At 36.2% G+C, this 19,318-nt stretch overlaps 1 protein-coding gene across 5 annotated transcripts in view; it reads right to left on the bottom strand.

The window, feature by feature from the left end:
• gulp1a (GULP PTB domain containing engulfment adaptor 1a) overlaps nt 1–19,318 on the bottom strand; it is a 48,898-nt gene that overhangs the window by 17,023 nt on the left and 12,557 nt on the right. The window contains exon 1 of one of the 5 annotated variants that reach the window (XM_082176702.1): nt 3,130–3,394. The exons of the other annotated variants lie outside the window; for them this stretch is intronic. The gene's annotated coding sequence lies outside the window, so the exon portion shown is untranslated. Of the gene's footprint in view, nt 1–3,129; nt 3,395–19,318 lie in introns of those variants that run through there. 5 annotated transcript variants of the gene reach the window in all.

Below are 19,318 nucleotides of genomic sequence, written 5' to 3'. Positions count from 1 at the left end.
TTTCTTTATTGCAACATATGGGCACAGAAAAACTAAATATCGCAATGTCATTTTTTCCAATATCGTGCAGCCCTACCCTATGTACCACTCAAAACGTCCTGCTTCAATAGGAAAAACAATTGGACAAGACAGAAAAAGGTGCTCATTTCAGTGGGTCTTTAAGCGTGACACTATAGAAAAAAATGAGGAAGAAGTCAAAAAGAAATTCCATTTTACTGCATGCTTGTTTCTAAGCTTCTCCCTCTCAGGCATTGTCAAACATCAGGAGATAAGCTAAGCCAATGACTTATATAGGCTATGAGACAAACTATTCAAATGTTAAGCCCAATGGGCAGACATATTACAATAGCACAGACGGATGAATGAATGGTGAAAGAAGAGAATGTAAGACATCCCCATGGAGGTCTATGTGCGCATTACAGATTTCCCTGATGCAGTGAAGACAAACCCTTTTCATAGAGGCTCTTCAGAGAAATACATCTTTAACTTCATAATGACTTCAGTGGAAGCTCATCACTCCCACTGCCTGTCTGTGACTTAGCAGTCATGTTAACAAACCATGTCCATCTTTTTCCCGGGTATGTTCATCATTGCATGACTTCACTGAATTTATTGTGTGGCGCTAATCATGTTCATATCAAAATGCAGTAAGATAATAATAGAAAACTGCCGTTTTAATACTGTACACACCGGAAGATGAGCACAGAAATAATATATTCTTGTTATGAATAATTGAGTAACCTTAAGATTAATTGTCAACTGTCCATGGGGAATCTGAAGTGCACTTTTTTCTTCTAGTAAACTGATTAAATAGTAATGAAAGGGTGAAACACAGAAAAGCACACTGTTATGTGCTGTCCTAAGGGGAAATGGTAAGCTTCAATTAAACTCTATTGTCTGAAATGCTATTTTGATATGACTGAGAATTCACACAGCATCTTGCAAAATAAGCAGTTGTAAAAAGTGATTTTATAGTGTTTTCATTTGAAGGGTGTGGAGCGTCATTGGAGGGAAACAGTAAATTATAGTATTTTGGGATGGCATCTTGGCACAGAAGAATGTGATTTAAGGTTTCATGACAGAACAATGCATTTTATTTTATTTTATCTTAAACATATCATTCACCCCACTTGGTACAACATGATGATGACAATATGTGAGCAGCTTAATGGTTTGAGCCAATGAGGCTCTTTGTGACCAACTGTGCAAATAAATGCCTGTCTGTCTGTAAAGTATGAAATTGTGCCTGTATACGTGTACATATTTAGGCTCCCAAGTGAACAGTGCAAACAGACATCAGCATTACAGACTGCCAAGTTTAAATGCAAAGGGGCTGAACAGGAAGGCAGGCACTTGTATTTTTATTCACAGGCAATTTAGCTGTCAAAGAGCCAAACCAACGTACAAGGACAGCGGTCATCACTGACTGAGCAGGTGAAATCACGAGTTTGTCACCCCTGCCAGTAGCCTAAAGAGACCAAGAAGTAGAACAACTCTGAAATAATTCATAAGTCATAAGGAGTTCAGAAAACTTATGAAAAAGGGCTGACATATACTGAGTCATATTTCTGGTCACCATTGCACAACTTCACAGGAAAAATGCCCATGCCATTTCATAACAATATTCCACAGAGAGTATAGAAAATAAACTCTGTGGCTATAATGCCCACTCTTTCCCAGTTATTCTGCTACGCAATATTATCTGTTGCCCGGTCACACCTGGTGCAAACACCTGGCTGTGCCGTCCGCCTGCCTGACTGACAGCAGCTGTGTTTGTTCTCCGTTTATCACTTCCTGGCTGGTCAGTTTGTCCCACAGGGGAGACCCTGAGACCGTCCTTTATGCTGAGCTGCAAAGTTTGCTGATAATATTTAGTATCTTCAAAGTCAACTCCGGCTTAGGCATGTCTGAGAGAAGCCAAAGCCATTTATAACTGTTGGGTGGAGAAGCTATACGGTCCCCCAGATGTGAGGTCTGATGTTGCCTTGGTCCTTTTTGCTGGATTAAAAATGAAAATATAGTTGCAAACAGCAATTATTGGGAGCCAAGTGCAATTAATCTTTGAGCCCAAAAGCTCACAAAAAGATTTGTTGAAAACAGCTGTTTTTTTCCTTTCAGGAATTGTCCATTTTAGTGAAATAGGCCATTTTGACAATGGCCCTCTACAACATTCTGCAGTGTGTCAAACACATACCAGGCGAACAACTTAGTTTTAATAAACTTTTATTTTCTTAAAAAAATTCAATATGTTGGAAAAATGTCTTATGCAAAAATAAATGTGGGTATAGGTGATAGTCGAAATTTTAAATTTTTTGTTGTTGTTTTGTTTTGTTTTAGAACCACCAATATAAAATGTTTTGCTCCTTTTACTCTCACATTCATTCAAAGTAGAAGCTACAACAGGATCATTTATGGAAGAAAATTGGTTTCAAAAAGAACCTTTTAAAAACCTAAACTGACTATTAGGAAATTGTGTTTCTTTGAAAATTCTATCCAACTATCAAAACGTTAATTTTCAAATTATTAAATAAGATTTTAGTTTTTCTTATAAACAACAATATTTTGGGAAATGTTTCAAATAATAGTCCTTAACAATGAGCTGAAAGTATAGAAAGAACTAAGGAGGACAACAAACATTCACATAACCATACTGATGTTTGGAAATAAAATAAAAATGACCTACTTTCTCATTAGAATTTCTTTTTTATGATGGTGTTCAAAAATCCAAAATTTGGATTTAAAAGCACAAAGCATGCAGAAGCTCAGGATGAACCGAATAATGTAAACATCCACAGCCACAAAAAAAAAAAAAAGTTAAGGCTGTTCAAAGTTGATGAGCATTCCACTGATATGACCCAGATCTGAGTAAACATTGCCAGCATTTACAACAAAACTATGCTTCACCACCTCAACTGAGCTGAGAAAAAGAAAAAGAAATAAAACTATCCTTTGTTTCCAACAGAACCCCATTTACTGAGCTCAAATAGCAAAATAGCAATGTTTATTAATTCAACCCTCTGCATTCCTTTCATGGATCAGTTGTTATTCACCGCTGAGCTCGGAGCCATACTCCAAACACTCATGTCCTTTCTGTCAGACCTCTCCACATAAAAAGGCCAACATTCTTACCAATAAAGAGAGGAGATTTCCAAAGCACCAGCCAGTGTCTTCTGCCAAATACGAACCAAATGAGGAAGCCAGTGGAGAGCGCTTTAAGACGAAGGCAAAAAGATGGGTGAAATGCAGAGCGACTTATTCGCTTTCTCACAAGCTGGGATACTAAGGAGGAAGTTCCAGCAGTGCCTAATAGTTTTCAGCTGTGGACCAGATGGGGTTATGTGAAGTACTAAAGTAAGAGGGCGGCGGGTTTGCAAGCAAAACGAGGTGTCTCATGAGTGTGAGAGAACCTCTTGAAAGAAAGGAGACAGGAAGAATGAAAGACGGAAATAAGTAGTGCTGTGTAGGGGGAACATTTTTCAGATTTATATCTCTGGAACACTTCATGCCGACTGGACAATCAAAGCATTGTACAATCAAATATTTCTGTATAATGACAACTAAACTGTATATTTGTATCTGTATATTCCCCATTTATTTTCCTTTTCAACATTAGAATAAACCAACTGGCACCATCTTGCAACTCAAAATGAAACCGTAACACTGCAGTAACTGACCAACACTCTAAAAAATAAAAGTTTTCACAGCAATGTCACAGAAGTGACAGAAGTTCTAGTGTGAATAAGACTTCAATAATCAAAACTTTTTCCACTATAAAGAACTTTTTATATAAATCGAAAGGTTCCATGGATGTTAAAAGTTCTTTATTGAACCATTGATGCCAATGAAGAACCTTTATTTCTAAGAGTGAAGGCTGCTATGCGTTTAAAAATAATAATAATAATAATTAAAAAAAATATTATTGGTAATACTTTACCATAAGATTCCATTTGTTAACATTGATATCTGTTAATATTATTTAATGGAAGCTAACTGACAACGAAAAGTTAAATTCTATAACAATTGTATTGCTCATTGTTAGTTAATTTTAGTTAATAAATTATCTAACATTAACTAATGGAACCTTATTGTAAAGTGTTAAAAAAAATTATCTAAAAAGAAGTATCTTGCGGTATTTGGTCAGTGTTAGAGAGGCAAAAACATGCGAGTATCGGTAATTCACATAAGGACATCAACTCACTGAAAACTTGCTGAACAGATGAAAACAAAAAATTTTCCATCACAGAAAAAAGACAACATCAACCGCAAACTTTCTGGTTCATACTTCAGCCACAGAGCAACTTGAGTGCAAGACAGTGGACTTTGGCAGCTAACGGTGTTATGCTGACTGAAATCTGACACCTATGCCTTATTCAACAAGGTCACAACTGTAACAGATGACCAAGACACTGGGCAGACATGGAAATCCACAGCTCATATATATATATGGTGAAAAGTACAGCCGTTCTTCTCATCTCCAAAACTAAGTAGAGTGGTCTGGGTGGGGTTGTGCTAGTCTTGGCATCAGCAGGTCTGAGAATATTTTAAAAGATTCTTTTCCTTTATTATCCTAAAATTTGTTTTCCTTTCCATCATCTAGCCCCCTCCGCCTTGTGTGGACAGATGTGGGGAGGGGAAAGTAATGCGTTTAAGACTTTGGCATTTTCCATTTCGTGAGTTAAAAGTACTTATTCTGTGGTTTGGACCATATGCTTTAAGAAGTGCAGAAGTAGTCACAATCTTACATGCACCTGGCTGACATTAGTAAGAAATGTTGACAATTAAATGTTTATCTTGTGAATATCTGATAACATTTACAGAAACATGAGCCAGAAAATAAACTAGCATAAGCAGCATCAACAACGTGTCCTTAAACTACTAATAATGAATGCAGAACTACACAAATGTAATACAAAAATAATCAACTGTTCATTTTAACGAATCAAATTAAAAAGTATGTTCCATATAGTGTGAATATGGGGTAGTATGAATGAAATTTGGACGTACTACACCATATTGTTACCGTCACGTGACCTGCCCGAGTCAGTTGCGTTGCTTCACTTCCAAATATACACGACTGGATAATAAAAGTCAAGTCCAGTCAACTTTATTTATATAGCATTTATACATAATACAGATGGTTTCAAAGCAGCTTTGCAGTGATAAACAGGAAAATAACAATTCAATGATGCAAACAGAATTCAATTATGCTGTAAAGCAGCTCTAAGAAGACAATAGTAGTCATTATTATTCACTTGAAATCAGTTCAGTGTTGACTCATTTCAGCGCAATAACTGTATAAAGTACATCAATTATAAAATGAGTTCAATTCAGCTATAAAACAGCTCTGCAGAAAACAGTGATGTCATCATCCAGCTAAGTTGAGTTCTCATCCAATAAAAGTAGTGCAAGTCAAATAAGTAATATTGCTGAATAATAAACAGAGAAAATTGTTAAAAATCTGACAAATATATTTCCCAACCCTTCTAGCCCCAAACTTAAATGTGACACTGAGAGACTTTATGTATGTTGATACATTGGCTCAGCGACTTACAGAAGATGAAAAGAAATGGAGTGGGTGTTGAGATCTTGGCTGGGAGAAAGAGGAGCACAATCTTGTTAAGGTCGGAAGCTAGCTAAGGTAAAAGTCTTTGCATTTCTATTTCTGCTTTACCCCAGTCTTCCTTTTCTAGGAATGTACTTGTATCTGTATCTGATCATGGCACAAAAAAGGTATTCAAAACACAGCTCTGTTCCAAAATTCCTAGTGAGCTGCCAACGTAGGGAGCATTTTCAGGCATCATTGACAAGCTTTTAACTTGTTTTTGAAGGGGCACCAGTGGTAGTCCTGGCTCACTTGGTTCCAACTTGGCTGCTTATTTTTTAAAGGCAAAATAATTTGAAATCAATAGTGAGTTCAATCTCCCCTGCACTTCATGTAAGGTGCACTATTAGCTGCCTAAAGCATTTCAAATCAGTCACTTATGAAGTTAAAGTGGTTTTCTTCATTAATTAGGATAAACAGGTTTTGATGAGCCATAATTACAGAAGAACTCTTCAAGACAAACCATATCATCAACTAATAGCACAACTCCAAGGTCGAGCAACAGAGCAGTTTCCAATAGGTCAGCTGTTGACATTTTCTGATTCAAGAGCCAGGAAACCAACACATTTTTTAAATATTTTTTTTATATTGTTTTATAAATAGACCAGAGCTTGCTGCTCATTCAGTGAGCAAAGATGTTCTACACTCTTCAATAATTTGATTGGTTTAGGGTTCACCAGGGTTTAAGAAGAGCTTGAAAGGCCACAGTCTACTAATGTCTCTTGATATGATTTTATGAATGACTCATCACACTGCTTTACATAAAAAGAGCACTAAAAGAGACAAAAGAACAATTAATAGATAATTTAAGAATTTCAGAGGCATTTTGCTAAAGAAAGTTTGAGTGCTTTATCATTAAAGAATATTTATAGACTAATATCAAATGGCAAGTGAGAAGCCCCAACCTCACAAATGCAGGGTCCAAAATTAACATTTTGCCACAAGTACTAGTGACAAGTGAATTGGGAAAGGCTACTTCACAGACATGAAAAATATGTCAACTTTTAAACAAATACTCTCTGATTATGTAAATTTTTCTCTAAAGGCGTGTCCACTGTACTGCAGAGATGGTGAGTCAGCATCGTCAACTTCAACTTTGCAGCCGACCCTGACTCAGATAACACTAGTTTATTAATAAATAATTGTCTCCTTGCTATTTTATCCGACACATTCATAATCATTACTTTTGCCAGTGCTTTACGGCAAGCTTTATGCGTGTGCTTGAGTTAATATAAGTTGACCAATGGCTTAAATTAACGACTACTATAGTCGACTAGAAAAATCTTTAGTTGGGGGCAGCCCTACTGAAAGTAAAATATTTCTTTGCAGCTATGAAACTGAGTTGCATTATTTCTTGATTGTTTTGTCATTGCACATAAGTGAAAAATGATGAAGTTGATTGCTTATCTTGTAGCATCATATTCAAGCTAGAAAAAAAGTACATCAGTGGAGTTCAGAACTCAATTAAAATTATTCATTAGATTGAACTTCCGTGTGAATTTTCCACCCAATGGTGCCCAATTTTTACTTGGCACTTCAAAGTGCCCATATTCAGAAAAAAACACATGAACACTACACTTCAGATCCAAATCAACATGCTCAGTGCTAAAGGAGCTACACTACAGTGCTTTTTATGTTTACAGTATTAGTGTAAGGGTCATTTGGACCATTTTTTCCCACATCCCCAGGTCATTCCACCTAAATCAACAAAGCATGGCCTTCTGAAGTAACCACATGATTATCTTTTAAAGCAAATCCCTTAGCAGTACTGAGACAGAACATGTGTTTACAACCACCACTGGATCTGGAGCAGGAAATGTGGGATTCGGCCTCAATGATACACTGGGAAAATGTACCCATCTGTCTATTCAGACTATAGATAGCAGGAAATGAAGTCCTCATCCATTCATTTCAAATAGTACACACTCAATACAATAAGCATGTTTGCTTTGAACAGCTGACAATGATGTGGCTTTTATTATATATATCTCCACCACAGTTCAAAGATTTTGAAAGTGACAGTAAAGACATTTACAATGTTACAAAATAATCTATTCTTTAAAAAACTGCTGTCTGTTTGAACTTTCCATTCAACAAAGAATCCTGAAAAAAAAAAAAATTAACATGGTTTCCACAAAAATGTTAAGCCCCGTTCACACTACAAGCGACACGATACCATTCATTTCAATGGGGAGCGGTCGATTTCCAGCGACACGCGCGAAGGCGACCGGATGGGGCGAGTCTGGCGATGCGACAAAGTTGAGATCTGTTCAACTTAATGCAAATGAAGAGCGACTTTCGGGAGCGACAACCAATAGGAGTGAAGTCAGTGGAGCACACGTGATCCGTCACTCTTCAGTGCCGAGTCTGACCAAGGCTGTCCAACTGTCCAATAATTTATGATATGTCTCCGTGTACATACAGTGGTACTCGCCGTGCTGACTCCGAGCCTGAATGGTTTCGTGAACTCAGAAAGACTAGTATATTTGCCCATTTGCTGCAGTTAAATAGCCGTGATAGCAAAGAGCACTCGCTGTTTCTCATTCATCTTTAATATTATGCATTTTATGTACTGATTCCATTTATATTTAGACTTTTCCTTCCAAAATTTTAGCTTGTAGCGGCAAGAAAACAGATTTGTTGTCTACAATATGGAGTAACATCCGTGAATGTCACTCACAAACATTACTAGGCAACCAGTAGTGGGAACGCCCACTAGCGACCTCACCACCAGCCACTGGCGACATACAGCGACAAAGTCGCTTGTAGTGTGAACGCAGTAAGCAGCACAACTATTTTCAACATTGGCATTTATTGACCACCAAACCATCAAATTAGAATAATTTCTGAAGGATCATGGGACACTGATTTGGAGTAATGGCTTCTGAAAATGTAGCTTTGCCATCACAGGAATTAATAATATTTTAAAACATTAAAATAGGAAACAGGTATTTTCAATCGTAATGATATTTTACAATAGTACTGTTTTACTGTATATTTGTTCAAATAAATGCAACCATGGTAAGCACACGATCCTTCTTTAAAAAAAAAGATTTAAAAATACACAAATATGCATATTACATCAATTTAAATCATATCAACTAAATTATGCATTGAATTTAATAAAAATGTTTCCTCTGTCCGACAGTACAGTCTGACAGCCCTCAAAAATGTAGCCTCTCATATCCCATGATTACCTCTCTCTGCCATGCAAGGTCACATAACGTGGTCCATCAGAGAGAGAATCAGAGGCTCCTGCTCTATATCTGTAAAAACTGAATTACAGCCGGCTCACTCTGTCAAAGCCAATGTACCCACGGCTGCAGAGCCAATGGATCATGATCAAGTGAATCTCGAGCATAGAAAAACCCACCAATGTCTAACCCTCTCTGTCCCCTACACACACTTCTGAAATGCAGCATATTCCCATCTGTGGTCTAGACCATTTCAAACATTTAACACTAATGAGAGAGGAATATAGAATCTGTAAACACTACACTGAGGAGACCTAATTGCCAATTAGAGTCAGTTTGCAGTGGAACTAACAGATGTTGTGCTGCAACCATAAGAAGGACCTTTCAACAGATGAAATGCCATTTTTGATCATCTCTACGAGCATCTGATTTATCATAGAACATTTCCTTTACTAAAATCAGTGTCCTTTCAAACATATTTATGATTGGTGAAATTGATGCTAGTAAAGACAATTGCAGTGTCAAAATTGGAAGTCTAAGTGGCACCAGTGCCGACTGTGAAGTTTATGAAGCAAGATCTAGACCAAGTCTTCTTTCTTATTTAAAAGAAGAATGGAATATATTTCCTGTGGGACAAATATGCAGAATATGATGCGACTTCACTGGAATGAATTAAAATATATGCAATTCTACAACCATAGTTGAGAACAGCACCACTGCACTATCCTAGCCACCGTGGATAAGACCTAGGCCTAGTCAAATTGTGAAAGTTTGCATCACTTCAACAAAGAAAGGAAAAAAACGTCTAATGCAGTTATTAATGCAAAGTAGTAACTCTAAGACAACGCCACTTGAGACACATGTATAAGAATAATCAAATACTGCGGCCGTTATGCAGACAAACATTGCCAACTAAAAAGTAGCTTATTGTTAATCCCAAAGGATCCCAAAAAAGAAAATCACAGGCAAAGAAGATCAGAAGAATATGGTTCTGGTCATAACTCGGAATAAAAATGGACTCAACTCAACACTTTCTCAATTCTGAGAAAATAATTTCTAAATATACCGCTGGACGAAGACAACAAAACAATGTTCTGAGAAAAAACACCAAGAAAAGGATCAATCCTTCACTTAGATATTTAGAATCAATGTGAAGCCAAATAGCTTTGGGCGTACGTGAAACCTATTGTACAATACAAACCAGAGTAACTGGGTATCATACAGCAATAGTAGGGTCATTACGTGTCAACTCAACCAGAGGTCCAAGATATCTTAATATCCTTCTAGATTCTCATTCCTTATCAACTTTTCTTTTTGAATCTTAATTTGTAAAGCCCAATATAGTTCAGCCCATAGATATCGGGACCCCAATGTGACTCCATTTCCAAATTGTTTAATTTTACCCCTTTTCAATGTAGGTAGCATTTTAAACAGCTGATAGTTAGTGTTTATAGAAGAATGTCTGAAGAACAAATAACCTAACACTGAAACTAGAAATGTATCTTGTTTCCCTCTATCAAAACAATTGAATACAACAAACCTCACCGAGTTCCAAAAACAACAAAAAAATTCCGAAGTTTAAATATCTTTAATTCAAGAAGTGTTAAAGATATCTTAATGTCATTTTAGATATTTGTTCTTATGAAACTTTTCTTTTGGAATCTTCATTTTTAAGGCCCTGTGTGTTTCAATCCCAGAGATATTGGGATGTCAATGTGGTAACGTCACCGCGTGCTTGAACTCTTGGTACAGTAGCTTCAGAAGCTATTATATAATGAATAAAATCCAATCTTCCAAATATCCCTAAAACTGATTCAAATATAGATTCTTATAAAATGTACTTCTGAGAGCAAGTCAATGTGCCTCAACTTGACCATTTTCAGTAGATTTGTGGTACTAAGAGTGTTATGTTTTATGCAATTCTTTTGATAGAGGGAAACAAGATACATTTCTAGTTTAAACACTATTTATTCTTCAGACATTCCACTTTAAATGCAGTAAGTATCAGCTGTGTGCAAAGTAAACCACGTTTGGTTTTCGATCACTGAAAATGGGTAAAATTCAACAATTTGAGAGTAACTGAACTATATAGCCTAGGCCTTGAAAACAAAGATTTCAAAAGGAAAGCTTATTAAGAATGAGAATCTGGAAGGATATTAAGATTGAATATTGATATTGAATACTTTTAAAGTTACAGGCATGCAAACTTTGGAAAAACAATATTTATGGCAATTAGACAGGTACTGTACATGTTCTATGCAATTGTGTTAATAGAAAAACATGATATATTTCTAGTTTCAACATTATTTGTTCTTCAGATATTCCTCTTTAAAATAAAAGCATCAGCAGTATGCAAAGTGACCCAAATTTGGTTTTCAACCACTGAAAATTTGTACAATTTATTTAGATCCCCATATCTCTGGGAATAAACCATTGAGGGCCTTTAAAATGAAGATACCAAAAGGAAAGTTTGTTAAAGGGTAACTAAACCCCTGGTCAGAGCCTGACTCCACCCACTGGCAATATTTGAAAAATGCTGGAAAAGTAGGCAGAGCCCAGTGGAGAGGGGGCGTGCATCTGTGACATATCTCTCTGCAGGCAAGGGCGTGGTTAGCTGGTACCCTCTGATGTCAGAGGGTACCACAACTTCCAATAGGAAAATTCAACTGCAGTAGCCACTGTTCAACCTGAAGAGGGCAGCACTCAGACGTTTTTACACCATATTTTGTAAAATGAAAACACTTTAAACACAAATGTCAAAAAAATTACTTGAATCAATGAACAGCACTAATAAAGCCCCATTCTTACAGACCATTAACTAATAAAAGTTGGTTTAGGGTTTAGTTACCCTTTAAGAACAGAATCTAAAAAGATATTAAGATATCTTCTTTACTACTTCTTGAGGCATGCAAACTTGAGGCAAAAAACACGTGTTTTTTGAGCCGTCACCGTTGGCATATAATGCAATAAAGATTGCTAATTTGCTGAAGTCAACAGATTTGACTAATAGACCTACCAATCTCTGTGTAAAAATTAAATAATGATTCTGCCATCTTTCTAAAGTCATTTTTACACCCCTGTAATTTGGCTCCAAATCTCAGTAAAACATACATCCATGACATTTAATATTTTGGCTTTCATCACTATTTATGTTTGTCTTTGTACAGAAAAAAAATATTAACAAATTCAAAAAATTTGTGATTTGACATGGAATGACCCAATATCATAATCGTAAGTGGACAAATCATTTATCTGATAGAAAACAGCATGATTGGAAACCATGGGAGGTAAAAATGCAGTGCGACAACCAGAAGCTACAGTCAGAAAGTACATTACCACAAAAAACACAAAAGATTTCATCAGCTAATAAAGCATGAGATGGGATTTCATGGTCTTGAGAGCAAAGCAGACAACTTGCACCTCTTCTGAGAAAAGATTTCCATATCCTTTTTCCCTTTAAATGATTCACAAATCTCCTTAGCCTAAGTCAGCAACAAAACGCCACAGTACTCCAAAACTCCAGACCAAGCACCACATTACTGTATGCAAACAGGAAATGAGATTTTCTGCTGATGATCTTTTTGAAATACTTGAAGCTATTCAACATTCCTTTTTAGACTTCATTTAAAAGACGCTGGAATCCTTTTGCACCAATTAATTTTTTTATACATTTTGGTGTAAACATTTTCCCTAGACAGACTATACTGCCAATCCCAGCAAACCTAGTCTTAAATTTAGCATTCACCCCAAATATTAGGCCAAAAAACACGGTGTACATGCTGTTAGAATCAAGAGGAATGTGAAAAAGCCATTTTGACTTCCAGCCCACAAAAACCCAATGATCCCCCCACATCTGGTGAAGTCATACACATTCACCTCAAATGTAGAAAAACATCCAGGCAGGGGGGGAGAACATTTTATAGACAGAAAACTGGATGGCCTTGAATATGTTTAGCATTAAATATACTCATTAACAGAAGTTAGCTGAGACATGATCTTCTATTCTACATGCCAGTGAAAATAATTTTTGTGATTAGTGAAAACTGTTAAGGTCAAAAGATTATTAGGACAGGTCAGTATAAAGTATGAAAACATTGGGGTGAAGAAGAGCCAGTGAAACACAAGCAAAATGAAACTCGATCACAAGGAGTTCCTGTGCAATTCATTCAGTCCTTTCTTGAATGGAGAATGGTTTACGAACAATTTTCACAGAAATTCGGGTTTCATCAAAACGGCCTGCTGAGTGAACCTTTAAAAGTATGTATGAAAAAGATTATTTAGATAGCAAGTCAAGGAGGTGCTTTAAAAAAAGAAAAGAGTGAAGGATGAACGTATTAATCAGACACAGACCCTGCTGTCCTGAGGACTGTTCCAGATAGATTGATATTTCTGCTGTCATCAGCAGAAAGGGCCCACAGGATATGACAGGCATTTTGTCTTCATTTGATTCACATGAAGTAGTTTGAGGGCTTCTCAAACACACCGGCAGAATGTTCAAGAGCCTTTCTAATACCTGAAGATGTCAGCACATCAAAATGTCTATACTTATGGAGGGGAGGAAAATGTGAGTGACATTTAGGACAGAGGGAAATTGTCCTTTAGCCCTTTTCAATGGAGAAGGCTTACTGCAAACACTGCAAGGAAACTAATGGATTGAGTGAATAATGGACTGGCCACATGCTTCTGTTAAAAGCCGTGATGTGAAGATGGTTAAAAAAAGGTTAAAGAAATGGGCAGGAAAGGGTTTGTTGTTAGAATCCTCCATAATTTTACAAGGTTTTAAATGGAAAACACGTCCTTATTCTAACAGATTTCTCACTCTAAAGGGATTCTGGCCGATGTAAAGCCTTTTAACCCTACTGCTCCAAACCACATTTCCACCACAGTCTCAATGCCAATGTTCTGGCATGGGCAGATAAGAGCCTCAAAACCAGCCACATAGACTGCGACAGAATGAATTTTGGAAGCTATTGGAGACAAGCTTCCAAGGGCCAGACACAACCTTTCCATCTATTAAACCAGTTACAAATGCTTGCTAAAACTGAGGTCAGCAGAGCCAAACAGCCATCCCCCACCGAGCAACCTTAAGGAGCACAAATGGATTATTCTGACTGTAAACAGCTTCAATGAAGCTTCAGCTTGAGAAGGAAACAAAATCAGTCTGAACCTTAATATTCCGAGAGGCCCTACTCCATTATTGTTCTTTTAAAGCCAAAGCTAATAAGTCTAGAGTGCTGAGAAAGAGGGAGGATAGAAACAGAGGTAGTGGCTACATTACTGCCTGACCCAGTTAGAATAATTGATTTCATGTGTCAACTGAGTCAAGTTAAGTTGAACAGTAATTCTGAGAGAGTAAAATGGAATTAATCATCAGGCTTCAAACCTGAACTGCAGACAGGAAGACCTCTGGCTAAAAAAGACAGGGAGCATTCACGTTATCGATTAAACCATACTTGAATTTCAGTATTTAAACTAGGCGAGTTTACATAACATTACAAACAAAAAACAGACTGTAGCCAAAGTAGGCTTGGAAAATAATCATAAAGATTCGATCATAAAGAGAATGAATGAATTTTAGACAAACATATTTTTTTTTTCAAACTACAATACTTGTGCAACTTAATTATCTTAATATTTATGAATATAAAAATTATAGTTGTGTTGCACCTTTGCTGCAAGTGGCACTCATATGTTTCATATTTATATGTTTGAATGGGCATGATGCTTCTGTGAATACCGGCGCAAATAGCAAAGAATAGCAAAGAAAATGCCTCAAATAATTCAATATACAGTCTCTGTTGATGAGCCTAAATGGACCCAGTTAAAACCTTTCTGCAGTATGTCTGTCTGCTTGTTCACAGCAGGACGGTCAACTATAAACAAGAAAGCAGCATTCAGCTTTGTTTTGCAATGGTTCCAGAACTATTCCAGCTTCTATAAATAGAGAGCACTCTAAATTAACAGTACAACAGTACTATGCAAGATCAGGCAATATTTTCAAAAGCTATTGGTGATTGAGCCATTCAAACTGAAAAAACATTTAAATGCATCTATCAATCACTGTCTGCAGTCCTTTCTCCATTGCTTTTGATGTGAGCAGAACATTATCCAACTAGAAAATAGGTCTTTTATTAATTATGGGCTTATAAAACTGGAATTAGAGCTATTATTTTCACATATAGTGGACTGGCAACCCGCTATATTAACTGATCACTCAGACGTGTACAGCTATACTATTTTCTGTTTTACATGCTCACCAGCCATGTACACATTTTCCGAGCTTAGATGTCTGTGCTCTCAATGGAAGCTGGTGATAAGAATCGAATAAAGAGCCATTGAACACTCACCCATGGGCCCTTTATCTTGTGTATAGTGTGTCAAAAACTACATGGTGGAAAAACAATCACTGCAATTTTCTGTGGCAGTAACGCTACTCCATATATCAGTCTTGTGACATTAAAGCTCTCATATATAGCGGAGATGGAGATCAAAATGACCATATTACCAAAGTCGTCTTGACACAAACTCATAATGATCCATAGATGAAAATAATCCTATTGTTAAAGGAAAACATGGAATATATTGCATTATAAAAGCCATTTGATGTTCTTTTTGCTAGGGGCTCTTTTATAAAACTGTTTCTCTAAAGCAATGAATTGCACAAATAGCACGTAATATCTCACAAATTGAATACCAATTTAGTTTGAAAAGCTTTATTTCCTGGAGGAAATTAATTGGTCTGGTTAAATTTAGATTAATTAGAGAGGTAATTTGATTAATTATGGTCTATGCCTAGTGGAAAATAATTACATACTTGAATGATAAACTTCTGTTGGAGGCTTTATATTGTGTGTATACATTGTGCACTTATACTGGAAGTCAAAGCTGAGTTAGTAACTGAAAGGTTGTTGATTCAAACCCCCAAAAGGGCCGATCAATAAACTATCTTCTCTGTGCCCTTGAGGAAGACACTTAACCCTAGGCTGCCATCTATGTACTGCAAAGACGCTTTGATAGAAGTTCCAACTACTGACAAAGTAGTAAACAACAGTAACCGTAGTCAGAAAGAGAAGAACTGACACCACATGCCATTTAACTCTGATTTGTGTGGATGAAATTACGGTAAAAAAAAACAAAAAAAAAACACTTGACATCAACACTTCAACAACAAGAAAAAAAGCTCTTTTAGATTAGCGCTTCATTCAATTTGAGCTGAAAATGAACAAAAAGTGGTGTGTGGGGGGCTGAAACACCATTTCCAAAAGAATACCGGGGATCCAGGATCCATGGCTGGTGTGATCAGAATCATGATCCAGGGCTAGAGTGGAACATTTTCACGGTACCACACAGACCTCAACTGAAAATGACTGTGTTAATAATCCAATGATGTTGTGTGACGATAATTTCATCTACGCGGAACCTCTCACTTTTTCTTCAAAGTGTCTATATTCCGGGTGAGATACAGGATAAGATTAAGGCTCAAACACAAACAACATGGAAGATGGGTGTCCTTTCATCCTAATGCATTTCCCAAAATGTTCTGGCATAAACTACAAAGACAGGCAAAGGCAGACAGCATGAAACTGAGATAAAAAAAAATGTGCACTTAACAGATTTCCATGTATGCCATAAAGTGGTGTTGTAAAAGTGGTGAGGTAAATGAGTTGATCCTGGGTAAGCAATTATAAAACAAATATATTATAAAATGGTTCTAAATTCTGATTGGTTGAGCCACACCTCGGACCACACTCTCTGTTAATGTGCCAAACTGCCATGTTGTCGTATGACTTCAGTAGACTTGGAAAATAGCACATAGGTCATATGGACTACTTTTATACTGCTTTTGGGTAGTTTCATTCTAACTTCATGGAAAGATTTACCAGAAACATGTAATAAACCAATCTAAGCTCATTGGAAAAACATGCATCTACCTACATTTTTGCAAAACTCCAAAAACTTTCTTATACATTAAATTCACTGCAGTTTCCATCTGAATTGAACACTAGAGGCAATTAAAGACCAACAAATTTTACTCCTCACCAATTATGATTACAATGACAGATAATGCATTAACAAACACTTATTTTCACATGGTTTCTTGCACTATATTATGCTATGACAATTTTACCATAGTGCATGAATTGTAAACTAATACATTTAGATGTTTGCATCACATAACCTGTTGAGTTCCATTTGTACATTATATGTCTTTTCTGACATTGCAAACTTGCTCAATAACTCAGTTTTTACTGTATTGCAGTTGCGATAAAGATGAAATTACTGTTCATAAACAAACGTGACAACAGCGACACAAACCCCCCATTGGACATTTCACTTTGAAAGTGTCCTCAAAAATGCAAGAAGCATTGTAATATAATTATGCAGAAATGTTGATAGGCACATTTTCCCTATGAGCCTGGGTTGCAATAAAAAACAAGAGCATGAAGAGAACATGCCATTTTGCTGGACTCACATGGTCACATGATTACCATCAATCACAGTCTTTTATCCCAAACACTGGAGGAGCTCTGACAGATGAAGAGGACAATAATGAGGCACATAGCCCTGGATGGCAATAATGAAAAAGAAGACCACAGCTTACAAGATAAAACCAGGCTGCCAAGATGTCCTACAGCTGCTTGCAGCTCTGTCTCCACGGGAGCTGCAGAAAACACCCAAGGTCAAAACATGAGAGTGCAAAAGACCCACAACTGAGGAGACATTGATGAGAGATTTGATCCATTAGATTACATGGTTTGACATAGACTGGAACATTTTAATTCTTGCAAAAAGAAAAATCCTGTGATTTCAAATAATCTGCTGTTTTGGTGTTCCACACCCTTGTTAGCAGTCTATGTAAAGAGCAAAAAATAAAATAAAAAGGTATGTAGCACATTCTGCATCCTGAGACATACTTTAGACCAATAGCATTGCATAAATCTTTAGCAGATAAGGCCATCTCATAATGTAATGTAACTGCTGTGAAAAAAGTGAAAAATTATTAGCCTATTAATAATGATTGTAAATATAATTTATTCAATATGAAAAAGGAATAAAAAATGTGTACAATCTAATTAGAAATGGCTTTGCTCAATATCTGTGCACAAAGGCATATATTTGCTTAATTTTTTACACAAATGTAAAAAAGTACAGGCTGTTAAAGGGATTCAGAAATCTTTTTTCATTTCTGTATCTTTATTAACAGCTACGTAACTGAAATTTTTACGCTTCAAAAAGTTCATAAAGAGATCGTAAAACGAATCCATATGAATTTGTCAAAATTTTCTAAAGAGACACGATCACTTTATATGATGAACAGACACTTCAATTATGGTAAACGGATGCTTGAGCATTTTCGCTAGATGTGCGAGAACCAATGAGGTTCATTCTCATGTTACGCAGCACGTTTGAGTTTCAAGAACCAATGAAATTCATTCTCGTGTGTTACGCAGCTCATTTGAGGTTGAGCTTCTGTTTATGTCCATTGATCAAGGTTAATATGTGAATAAAAGTCTAAATTCAATCTGTTCATCATATAAAGCGATCAACTCTTTTCAGAAAATTTAGACTAAACCGCTCAATTCACATGGATTAGTTTTTCGATCTCTTTACAAACTTTTTGAAGCATCAAAGTGTCAGTTGCGTAGCTGTCAATGGGGGTGAGTAATTGACAGAATTTTTTTTGTTGTTTTTTTGGTGAACTATTCCTTGAGCAAGTTGGTACACACACAAAATAAACTAATTTTGGAAGAATTAAATTCACAAGATGAAGAAAAATCTATCATTAGTTGAATGATAGGTTTTATCTGAGAATTGCATCGATTTCACTGCTTTATTTGATCATATATGGGTTTATCGTGCACCTCTGAGGAGAATATAGAGGCATTTATCATGTAATCATATAGCATGACTGAAATAAAAGACAAATCTCTCAAGATTTAAGCTTTTTTTTTAGAGCAAAGATAAAAAATAAAAAAAGATTTAAAAAAAACTCAACAGCACAAAATAAGAAATAACTAAAATATAATTCTTGAAATTACATCACAGGCATGATCACAGAATCACATCACTAAAAATGTATGGTGAGAAAATTCACACATTATTTTCTGTGATTAATGTGGGTAACATAAAAACAATTAATGCAGCATCTCCCCCAGAAAAAACACAACAACAACACCAGCACTTTCGCAAGACGGAACAAGTAAAACAAACTTGCTATACATCTCTCCAATTATTTATGTTCTTTTTGATACGTTAAAACTACTTTTTTTTCTTCAGAACTGCGACATGTCTTGGAAGCAAAAGGCTTAATTTGCGTAATATGGTATTGAGAATGTTGGAATGGAACAGAAAAACAATGTATTAAAATATAGATTTCAATCATAAAGCCCATTTTATAAGCTCCCTCAGTCCTCAGATAGAGAAGAAAAATCCTGGTCTGCTGTCAGAATTAAACTATGATACAAGCATAACAAGCATGCAGTATCTACGTGTCCAACCAAATTACTGGAATATAAATCCA

Source organism: Leuciscus leuciscus, assembly GCF_965113295.1.
Source record: "Leuciscus leuciscus genome assembly, chromosome: 7".
Taxonomy (NCBI): Eukaryota; Metazoa; Chordata; class Actinopteri; order Cypriniformes; family Leuciscidae; genus Leuciscus; species Leuciscus leuciscus.
The sequence above is the reverse complement of the archived record's forward strand: the minus strand, read 5'-3'. Positions and strand labels throughout refer to the sequence as shown.